Genomic DNA, 12,602 nt, shown 5'->3' on the forward strand with positions numbered 1-12,602 from the left:
ACACACGTGTGTATATCGGCATCTACATGTATATATACAAATGGATATATATATATATATATATATATATATATATATATATATATATACACACATATATATATATATATACACACACATATATATATATATATTTACTAGTCCCACTCCATTCAGCACAAAAGTACGGAAACCTCTGGAATTTGGGGAAGTATCATTGACTATTCCCACTCTAGTTTGTGCAACAGTAGGGCAAGTGTTGGATTTTGGAGGGGTGAAATTTACTATTCCCACTCCAGTCTGTGAAACAGTAGGGAAAGATATTTATTGTTCCCATTCCAAAGAGCACAACAGTAGATAATGTGTCAAATAGAAAAGAGCTTAATCATGCTATTCTTACTGCAGTCTGAATAAGAGTAGGGAAAGTACTTCACTCCAAACACACTGCATATGTAAGTAACGCAATGAATGTAGAAAAGAATATTGAACTATTACTAAAAAAAAGTATTTATTAACATTAACATGAAATATGAATATATGTGCCTGTAGTTAAAAAAATCAATTTACATTATTACTATTAATTTTCAATGAATTAATAATTGTTTTTCCATTATTAATTTCCCACCTGATACCCTTACAAACCTAGCAACCACAGCTAAAATTTAACTTAAAAATATAAGTATTCTAAATGTGTACATTTAAAGTCAATTAAATAATTAATGAAATCAATAATTATTAATTATTGGTTATTTAAGTATTACTTAATTAACTTCCCAGCCTATACCCTTCCGATAGCTGCTTACCCCAGCAGCCTGCAACTAAAATATAATTCAAATAATTACATTTTCTAGAAATTACAAACTTAAAATTTAATTAAATTTTCAACGTTAATATAGTAATGAGCAAATCATCAATTATCAATTAATAAACTTCCCACCGTATACCTCACAACCTAACATCATGCAACTAAAAAATCAGTACAATAAATCAGTATTCCATATTTCTCATAATTAAAAAATAACTAAATAATTAACAATAATTATAAATTATTGATTAATTATTACGTAACTTCCCACCCTAGACCCCTGCAAATCTAGCAGCCTGAAACTATAATACAAGTATAATAAATAGGTATTCTATAAATTACATGGATAAAATCAATTAAATAATTAAGTAACAATTAATTTTCTAATTAATTACTTAATTAATGTTCCACCCCATAAAACTACAAACTTGGCAGCCCGCAAATAATATATAGCTAAAGTAAATAAATATTACATAATCTACATATTACATATCAATCTTATAATTACATAGTATTTATTACATAATTCATCATTGTTATTAACTATTTAGCTTCCCACCCTTTCCCCCTATAAACCCAACAACTCACTTCAACACTATAAATTACTATAAAAGTTAACTAAAAAATGTAAAGCACTTAGAATTAGAAGCTATATTTAAAAACATATCCTTTATATAAACAATATGATCCTTTTTTCCTGCACTTCTGAGGTATCGGCAACAGATAAAATATGTAAACCAATATCCCCTGGATCTTTTGGTTGACTTGGGAAAGCAAATTTCATTATTGCTGGTCTAATGGAGGTCTCTGATTGACACTGTTCCTCTAGTAAAATGGCTAATTTAGCACTCCCTTTATTTTTTGCCTCTTTTAGTTGGTATTTGATCTCTGGTAAGACTGTGTCCAACGTAACAGGTAGTGAGTTTAAGTTATCAATCACTGGTGCACATGTACAGTTTCTCTGTTTTTGTACCAGGATCTAGAGGGATAGCGAGTTTACTAGATTATGCACTGATTCCTGCTGAGCCCGCGAAATGAGGTTGTTAAGATTGGCTAGTTTAGTGTCAGTGCCTTAAGCAAATCCACCTGCAGGTCAAGTTTCTTTGATAAAAAATTTAAGGTATCAACTGTCCTCTGATTTTTTTTTAAAAAGAATGCTCCAAGTACTGTTGGATGAGTATGCTATTATTTGTGTGTCGTCTTGGCAGTCTATTGCTGGCTCTTGTTCCCCTGAGGGCTTTCATAGCCCTATGTGGACATTTGGCTTCATAATCTGTTCTTTGGCTTCTGTGGCCATCTAAGGCATCCCAGTGATTATCTCTAGCTTTAAGGCCAAGGAGTCTAGCTCATTTGGGGATTCCTCTTCTGAAGTGGCTCTGTTGTGGATAGCTGAAACCAAGGCTGGTGCTCCTGTAAGTTCAATGTAACAGATAGCAATAGGACAGTTATCTGTTAGAATATTTAGCTCCTCTGGCTCCTCGTTTCCATTTATTGGCCTGAGCAGGGTGACTCTTTCTCAAAGGGGTTGTGAGTGCTACTCTGGGCAGGCAAGGCTGCAAGCATTCTAAGATTTTCTGCTGGGCTTGGCACGCCCTCCGGTGCCAGATGCTGTAGTATCTTCAGTGTTGATGGGAGCATAGATAGAGCATCTGCTGTTAATATTGTCATGGCCCATGCCACCTGGATTTCTCCTTTTCTCATTCTGATTTGCCAGGTTAAAATGGCAGTTAAAAAATGCACACATGGGCTGCAATGGCTGGCCCGAGACATGTTTAAAAGGGCTATGTATGTGGGTGGCATGATCAGTGCTGCAGACCCACTACTAGCATTTACTTTAAAGGCCATGGATGCATGCACTACCACTTTACTAGGAACTTACAAGTGAATTAAATATGTCAATTAGGTGTAAGCCAATTCTACCACGTTTGAAGGAGAGAGAGCACACTCACTTTAGCACTGGTTAGCAGTGGTAATGTGCACAGAGTCCTAAAAGCCCCAAATTGGGTTTTGCAAAGGAAAGGAGTGAAGGCAAAAGGTATGGGGTGACCCTGCGGAAAGGCCCGATCCAACAGTGCTCATTCATAATTCCTCACACACACACACATTCCAGAGACTACACAACTTAAGTCCCACATATCTGAATAGTCTTATCTCCTTTCATCAACCACCCAGCCCTACTGATCTGCAGGACTCCTACTTCCACACATCCAACCCATACACAGATCCAGATCACAAGGATGGATGTTCTCTTAAATCACTCCTAAACTAATGAATGACCTCCTGTTCCATGTCAGAGCCTCCTCCCGTCTTCCTAATTCCATAAAAAGCTGAAGACCTGGCTTTTCAACTAACCAGCCTTCCATAAGGCAGGGCTAGGCATACATACCTGCTCAGTGCCAGGATACCCTCAAAGGTGATAGTGCACTTTACAAATAGACATCACATTGCATCACATCGCATAACATAACATAACATAACATAACATAACATAACATAACATAACATAACATAACATAACACAACACATAGCATAATATAACATAGAACGGAGCACATAGTACTGCATAGCATTACATAACATAACATGGCATAGCATAGCATAACATAGCATAACATAAAAAACACTGATGGATGTTACTTTGTCCACCATGGGGTTAATATGGACACATTTTGAAAAAAAGGCTAACTTGTTCCCAGGTTTCTGAAAGGTGTAGCCTAATTTCCAGAAAGAGTCAGAAACACACATATATTAAAAGGTGTTGGCATAGGTGAGGAAGTTGAATTGAAGCACATAGAGAAATTAGAGAGCAAATGGGATGCAGAAATTATTGGAACATTAGAAGCCAATGACTGGCGGTAGGTCTATAGTGCCTTTAGCTCAGTTACCTGTAACACCAAGATAAACCTGATCTATTTTAACCTTGTGTACGTTATCGATCTCACTCATAAGGTTATGGCTACAGTTAGTGTTGATTATGGAGATGTCTGTCTCAGATGTGAAAGGAATGAAGGCATGTATATTCCTAAGTGGTGTGACTGCACATCAACAAACGGCTTATGTTAGAGCATTGAGAATATTTTGAATAATTTGATGGTCTGGTGGATCAATTTGATGCCAAGAATCAAATCGCTTGGCGTTGTCCTCATTAAAAAGAAAGGTAAAGAAAAGCCTCATGTACAAAGTGTTTTAACCATCTCAAATTTTCTGATTTGGTAAACCTGAGGGTTTGTAATGGCAAAATACTTTTTGGAATCTACTAAACTCAATTAACAACTCAGAAATGTATTCCAGAATTGAAAATGGCTTTAGCAAACTATAACTAATCTGCATTTCGAAGAGGCGTAATTAGGGCGTCCCTTCCAAATACCAATTCCTTATGGTATGATTTAATGTATGCAACTGAAATCCAGTCACAGGACTTTAATATTTTACCACCAACTCTAAGGAGGTGGGAATGCCATTCTCAAAAGAATGTGAATGTCTGCACAAACGTTTATAGGAGTGGTGATCACTGCCACCAACAGCTGCCTACTCTTAAAAAACATATTTGCCGAGCTTTTCATTCTTTTTTAACTGATCCCCTGTTCCTTTATGGAAAATGGGCTGCATTTAAAAACATAAAAACATTGCTTTATTTAAAAGCAATTACAGATGTGATGGTCGGCTAAGGCAAGCAGGCCATTGTCGCGGTGATTGTGGGTGTTGAAGCAGATATGCTAATTAGAAAATTATTAATGATGTTTATGTGCTTAAATAATGGAAGAGGTGTCGAGAAATTAATCGTAGAGAAAATAATGTGCACGTTTGAAAATGTGCCCTCAGGGTATGACCGCCATGTGTACGAGATTGTACTAATATAACTGAAACTGTACGAAATAATGAAAATATATGAGAAAATGTAGTAATATGTCATATTGAAATGTATAACCTATGTTTTACTTCAATTTGTAGTGTTAACTTAGCTGAATTTAAGGCCTAGTCTTCCTAGGCCTCGCATACTGGGAGCTGAAATATTACCTGCGCTGTAGAAGAGCCGAGGCTGACCTGTCCTTGATTTCATCTGATGCTAAAGTTGCTTAGCTAGAACTTTCTGCAATATACAGGTGAACAGGAGATGATGAAGACAATTTGATACAATTATCTGTAGAGTAGGCTAAATGTACTTTCCCAGGACTTGAACAATGAAGGCACTGACTGAAGAGGAACATGCAACAATTTAGATACCTGAAGAGCCGGATGATGAGGACATCGTATAGCAGACCAATCCGCATCTTGTGAACAGACTCATATTGAAACTTGTAGATTTGGTAAACAAATACTCTAGGTTAAAGTCATATCTGCTGACTGGCTGGCCAATTAGGAATTAGGGGGATGGACTGGGAGACCCTAAAAAAAAGTCATGACAAGGGGCTAAAATGAGAGATGCAGGAGATGCGAGGTGAGAATTGATGACATCAGGAGACGCTGTCCGAAGTTCTGTCATTGGGCTCATACTCTGTGAGCCTGATGCATGGCTGACTAATTGATGACCTGAAGACGAAGACTGAATTGTTGTTGATCCATCCTGGATAGGTAGCTATGAAATGTGACTGACAATTTGTGCCTTTTCTTCTAGGTACCAACTACGCTGATTATAGAATTCTCACTTAGATAGATCTTTTCCAAATTAATGTTTTTCTCTAAATTGTTTTGCATGAAGGCCCACAGGGTGATGCTAATCTTGGTTAGGTAGGCTGTAAGGGTGACCTTGACCGTGACAAATGACTGACAAGCTATGCTGAACTCTGCTATTAATGCTGGTATACCTTTATAATATGTAGGTGCTTTTGTGCATATGTTCTCTTCAAGTTATGTTATGATGTTTTTCATTAACAAATTAATAATTGAGTGGATTGAATAAAGATTGAGTTAACAAATGATTTAGAATTGTAATCAATAGGGAAATATTTTTTTTTTAACTCTTTACCGAGTTGTGGTTATTCATGAGAAGATGTTTTATTGATGGCAGTTTATGCTTCACTAATGCTGTCCTCGATGGTCACTACATGACTAGGATACTCCATGCAATTCAAAAGGTTCATCAACCTATACTCGTCCCCTTGTGAGTTTACTTACTAAGGACCAGGCACGCTTGCATGGGCATTGGAAGTGGGGGTGCATTTGCAACCTACCTCATCCATATTATGGAGGTAAATCAAATGTGTACATAGGTTGGTTTGAAAAATATCAATGGATTTGGTAGAAGTGGGTGAAAAAATTGTGACTACTTTTACCAAGTCCATTTTAGTACTTTCCAAATAAGAAATCACAAATTGCGAATTGTAAAAGTTGCTATTTATCAATTCATATTTTGATTCTTCGTGTATGAGGCCTGAGGCCACTATGCTTATTGTACTTGGGCTGACGTTAGCCAAAAGGTGACGTGTTATGACTTGGAAACTATATCAAGAAGCCCAATAGTGACATCTTGGTCATCAGATATGATGAGGAGATTGAAAGTGGAATGTGAATTTCAGAGTATGGAGAAACAGACTTACTGGTAATATGAGAAGACACTTGTTTATGTGGAACACAACCTTAATAATTTTAATGAATGCTTCAGATGATACACCACCTTGATGATGGTTAGAGGTTTTGCAAAAACTGAAAGAATTATGCAGTTGATATTTAGCTAACAGTGGAGAGACATGGTGAAGAACATATTGGCAGTATATTGGCGTTGACCTTATACGCTTTGGAATTCAGGGACTTATTACCGTGAAGTATTGCTCCTGGAAAATATCTGAGACCTTATTGTGGATTGCTGTTTTGTTCTGGGAGACACTCTATTCTCTATATCTCTTAGTCTTTGTTTTCTGTTGTTCTATAGTTGTTAAAACAATAAAGAGGTATGTGAAAACAAAACAAAATCAAAGAGAGTACTAACACATTACATGGTTCTACAGAGAGGGTTGATTGGTATGCAGGTGACTGAAGTGAGAAGGCATATTCAAGGTCCAAATCAGTTAGTGACAGGAGTCTACTGGAGTTTACTGCTTTGCTGCTCTTTCTATCATAAATTTATTATAGCCCAAGCAATTGCTTTCTGACATCTAGTTTATTTTATATATTTTATTCATTTATACATTGTTCTTATAACTTGTGAACTCTGCCCTCTAGATTTCAAAGTACTGGACAGTGTAATAAGCAGAAAAGTACCACTTGATTAGCAATTCTTTTGAATAAGGTGACTTAAGTTTAAGGCTTTGTACATGATTTCAGAGATCGGGTACTTCCATAGTCACCCATTTAAGGGCTAGCTATGGTTGCTTTTTGTCTTCAGCAGGAATCTAGCTGTATATCCAAGCACATCTCTCAGAGGTGCTATAATGTTTAGAAGAGTAGTCAGGAGAGATATCCCATAATCTGGATAAGAAGTAGCTCTGTCCTCAACAGCTCATTTAAGTTATTGTTTAATAAAGTGATTTAGCTGAATTTGCTACTTCAGGAGTTATTCTGGTGGTCTTGAGAGCTCAGCACCATGCTAACTAATTGTCCTTATTAGATTTTGTACCACTGTGAAGTGATCTAGTTTTACACTGATTAAATGTAAAATATGTTAGTTTAGTTTAGCTTGCAAGCACCTCAAACATAACTTTAGGGTTTAAATAAATTCATATGAACTCACTTTATTATAAATAGGCAAGTCAGCCATATTCTGATGAAACGAGACACCTAATTCATAGTCTCCAAGGGGTTCAACATACAGATTACAAAGGATGGGTGCCAGTATTGAATTGGGAGGAACATAAATGGCATAGTGGAAAATAAATGAAAATTAATTCAATTGTAATTTGTTGTGTATAATTGGATAGGCAAGAATCAAACTAATATAGAACACTCCCATCAATGCCTATTGTATTTTGACGTCTTTAAAAGAACTTTGTCATTGGCACTTTCAAAAGCTCCATATAGGTGAAATTGTATGATGATTCAGGGGTTATCAATTAGGGCCTCATTTACGAGGCCCTAGCGGCACACTGCGCACCTGAGAGTAACTTTTTTTAATGCTCATGTGGCGCAGTGAACCAGCCCATATTTACAAGGCAACACAAATCCACAATACATGGCTTTTCATGGCTTTGTAAATATGGACCCCTTCCATGCACAACACTGCGTGAAAGGGTGTTCCACGGATGTTACTTGGGGTGTTCCCACGTAACACCCATGGAACTGGAAGGAATCTGACCCATTCCCAGAGTTACAAGTCTGTGAATGTGTCAGTTTCCTACACCACCTCAGGAGTGACATAAGAATGATGCAATGGGGAGAAATGTCTTTATTTCTCCCCGTTTTTTCCCTCTATGTGTGCTGCATTCTGCTGCACACATAGAAAGAGAAAACACCTCTTGTGATTGTTTTTACGCAGGAAAGTGTCCCTTCCTGTATAAAAACAATCTTCCCTGCAACGCATACATCCTTGTAACATGGTGCAAGGGTGCCTACATTGGCGCTAGGCAGCAATTTGTGTGGCAGTGCATGGGAGAGGACAGAAATGCACTGTATCTTGGGGATACAGTGCATTTATGCTCTTTCGCAGTGCCGCATGGTGATGAAGCGAGACACTTGCTGCAGTGCCCAGAGTCATGGGCTTCTTAAATGAGGCCCTCAGTGTCAGGGTTGTGCCGTGACTCAAACTGGATTGGTGAATGCAAGTAGGGTATATGGCTCTTTTTTTTTATTTGTAAGGCCCACACATTTTCCGATGGTTTCGACCAGAAAAGAGAGGGCTAACATTAGGCATTAGTTTTCAGCAATCAACGGGTTTTGCTTTGTTTTTTGAAAGAGGATTAGCTTCTGCTGGTCCACTTGCTGTGGTCCAGTGCCAGTCTGCAAAGTCTTTGTGAACAGAAGCCAGTGTGAGACAAATACTTCCTGACGTCTTTGGACAGTGTGGAGCCAAAAGCTCAACTGAAAAGGATGAGGGCTTGATTTCAGAATACGCAGTGTTTTTCATCAGGGATGACCTAGGAAATGGTCCTAATTGTTTTTTTACAAAGATCTCTTGTCATCAGGACAGGAGTTAGTGAACTCTGGTTAGCGTCTGAATGAAATTCTAGAAAAAAGATTTCTCATTAGACGTTTATGATGAGCTGAGGAACCTGGAAGTCAAATTAGACCCTTTGATTTTGTTTATGTGTTGAAGTCAGAGCTTGTATATTCCCTTTTTGGTTGATGGTTTGCTTTATGGGCGTGGGGTGGTACTTTGACAGGCATTAGGGCATAGGCATTCTAATCTACAAGAATAGTGCCTATGACTAGTAATAAATGAAGTGTGTAATGTGTCATATTTTCACAATGTTGTATCAAGGTCTTGCCTTAGAGGAAGCAGGCAATTTTATGGGAGGCTTGGCCAGATGAATTGTCCCCAGTGCTTTAAATGTGCAGGTACTCTTAGGTACTGAGGACTTGCACTTCTTTAATTTGAAAGCGAGAGTACTAGACTTCTCGGTGCTGGTGCTAAACCTTTGATGGGAGAGTACTGGCACGACAATTGCAAGCAGGCACTCTGTGATAATGAGTACTTGCACTTCTATATTTCAATGTAAAGCACAGGCTGTTTCCTTTAATGAGCTTGTGTCCCAACATGACAGTGTCAATAAACAGTAATTGAGAAGTGAGGAGTTAAATGGGTTCATTTTTGAAAATGCTGTTTTTTCCCAAGCAGGATGGTACATAGTGAGGAATAGCAGCTTCAACATCCGTGTGATGGGATCCTCTATCTGGCAAACGTGAAATCAGGGGGAGGGTTTGGCTGAATAATGGAACAAAAAATATTTATTTTTCTATCAGTACAATCCCATCCCCTACCTTACTCTATCAATCATGTCTTAAGACGGAATAGTTGGCTTCAACAAGAATGTTTATAAAGGAGTGAGGAGTGGTTTCCATGTCATGGTAAGGATGTGAATATTGAGGTCTTGATATTTTAAGATAGTTGGGATACTGTCACAATTTTAGGCTGTGGATTTGGAGAAAAACAGGGTACACTTAAGTGAAGAAGAGTCAACACAATCAAGAGTATGCGGAGTCCAGGATATGTTTATAACAATGAGATTGGGGAGGAATATCTGCCTCCTAGAACGGCATGTACATCTAGGCCTCTGGATCACTGGGAAGTTAATATCGTTGCCTGTTGAGTAGTGACCAACGTTCTGAAATGTAAGCAATAGTATAGTATTAACACAGAAACGTAATGTCCATACTGAACAGAAGTTCAATTGTTTGTACCGATCACAAGGGGAATGAGATAGGCAGACCTGAGAAGGATCCAGCTAGGGAATGTTGGAAGTGGGAATTCATTGTGGAATGTTTTTGGGAAATACTGACTAGTTTGTTGGTGTTCTCGTTCAATATAATAGTGATATTTAGCCCGAGATGTGGAGTGTCAGGTAGGAGGGATTTTGGTGGGGAGAGAATAGACTCATCATGTACGGTGACCGAAGGCCACATGAGGAGTATTCACGAACAAGTCTTTATTTGGTAATGTAAGATCAGTACCTGATATTGGAACATCTGATATAGAAGGTGTGATAACGAATTTTGTTACTCGGATGGAGAGGCTGGTGTTAGAAGTGAGTACTTTTTTATCTGTTTAGAAATCCTGCCTCATTTTATGTTATTCTATTAACATAATTGTACTCTTTCCTTTCATTGTGCGTCACTTGCATTTTTGCCTTCGGTCTGCTGTTTCAAGCATTGTTAAATCGAATATGTTCCAAGGAGCTGGTACTTTTGAATCCTTTTAGTTAAAAAAGTAAAGACAACTTCTTTAATCGTTTTCGTAGTGTATGAAAGTCTCAGATTGGAGAGAATGGTTAGATTATGGGACTAGGTAAATGTAAGGAGGCTGTTATTGTGCTTTCTCTTCCTTTAGTACAGAGTCCATCTAGAATATTTGACAATGGGAATGGGTTGACAAAGTTACTTGCTATACAGGACCTCAAATATCAAGGCCCAGATTTAAGAGGACCTAGCGCCATTTTAGTGCCACATTAGCATCATTTTTTTTAATGCTAAGGTGGCCTTTTCCCTGCGCCAAATATACACAGAGGCGCAATGCATGCATTGAGCCACTTTGTAAACTTTGCGCTACATTATGCATACATCAGGCATGATGTATGCAAAGGGGGCATTCCCCTGTAAGGGGGGTCAGGTAAGTGGTGCAAAGAAATCTAAGAGATTTCTTTGTGTCATTTTTTTCAGCACTTTTAGTGCCTGCTTAGAGCAGGCATTAAAAGGGGGCACACCATTGTTTACAATGGGCCCCTATGTACTCTTCAGGGTTAGGGCCAACATTTTGGCGCTAACCCTGAACAGTACATCAATAGTGTAAAAAATGTTGACGCTATTGCCCCCTACCCTGCGCCATGGTACGCGGTATCTTAGATACAGCGCAAACATGCTGGCGGTAGGGGGTCGCTAAGGGGCGCAAGGAAAGTGGCGCTGCACTGGGTGCAGAACCACTTTCCTTAAACCTGCCTTAAATTGGCCCCCAAGTGTTAAGTAACAACGGTATGCCCCCTTTCCATGCCTGCTCTATGCAGGCACTAAAATAGCCACTCGAAATGGCACAGTGGAATCTCTTAGATTCCACTGCACCATTTCTGCGGTTCCCCTAATGGTGGAAAACCCCCCTTACATACATTATGCCTGGCACAGGCATAATGTGGTGCAAGGGGTTACAAAGTGGCGCAATGCATACATTGGACCACTTTGTGAATATGATCTGGCAAATTTGGCCTTGTTGAGCCACATTAGCTTCATAAAAAATGACGCTAATGTTGCACAAGGAGGCCCTGGGGTCTCTTAAATCTGGGCCTAAATTTAATATAAAAATACTTCCAGATAGTTTCAGACCTTCCTTCTTTCCCTAGTAGGCTGCTGTGCTTAATTAGATTGGTTCTAATTGGGGCCAGGTAACTGAGTAGAGAAGCAAACCCTTTTCAAACCACATCTCTGAAATAACTAGAATGTCTTACTATGGGGCATAATTGCTATGCTATAAACTTTTACAAGCTTTCATTAACCAAAAAGGGTTGGGTGTAGTACATTGTTGCTCCTTTTTTCATTTGTTAATGTTAAGCTTGTTTACTATAGAACTCTCTATCTAATGCATACTTTCTCAAAGCTAATGTATATATATAATAATAATGCACCCCCGTTGAGTTGTTAGTAAAAACTGATGTTGTCTTAATCAATAACACAGACACTAGGGATCCAATGTCAGCTGTAGATGGAAAATTCTCCAATTTCTGCAAACCATCCTCTAGTGGAATGTCCTCCAATATTGTACCACTATGATGGAAGATACTACTGGGGGTGATTCTCCGCCGCCCGCCAGACTTCCCCCCTCCAGAATACGCACCGCGGTCGGAAGACCGCTGCGGCTATTCTGTGTTTTACACTGGGCTGGCGGGCGACCGCCAAAAGGCCGCCCGCCAGCCCAGTGTAAAACTACCTTCCCACGAGGACGCCGGCTCAGAATTGAGCCGGCGGAGTGGGAAGGTGCGACGGGTGCAGTTGCATCCGTCGCGAATTTCAGTGTCTGCAAAGCAGACACTGAAATTCTTTTTGGGGCCCTCTTACGGGGGCCCCTGCAGTGCCCATGCCACTGGCATGGGCACTGCAGGGGCCCCCAGGGGCCCCGCGACACCCCATACCGCCATCCTGTTCTCCCGCCAGGAACAGGATGGCGGTATGGGGTGTCAGAATCCTCCATGGCGGCGCAGCTTGCTGCGCGGCCATGGAGGATTCATTTGGGCAGCGGAAAACCGG

At 39.3% G+C, this 12,602-nt stretch overlaps 1 protein-coding gene across 2 annotated transcripts in view; it reads right to left on the reverse strand.

Moving 5' to 3' along the window:
- MMEL1 (membrane metalloendopeptidase like 1) overlaps positions 1-12,602 on the reverse strand; it is an 892,805-nt gene that overhangs the window by 288,003 nt on the left and 592,200 nt on the right. The window lies entirely within an intron of this gene.

This window comes from Pleurodeles waltl, chromosome 6 (genome assembly GCF_031143425.1).
Source record: "Pleurodeles waltl isolate 20211129_DDA chromosome 6, aPleWal1.hap1.20221129, whole genome shotgun sequence".
Lineage (NCBI taxonomy): Eukaryota > Metazoa > Chordata > Amphibia > Caudata > Salamandridae > Pleurodeles > Pleurodeles waltl.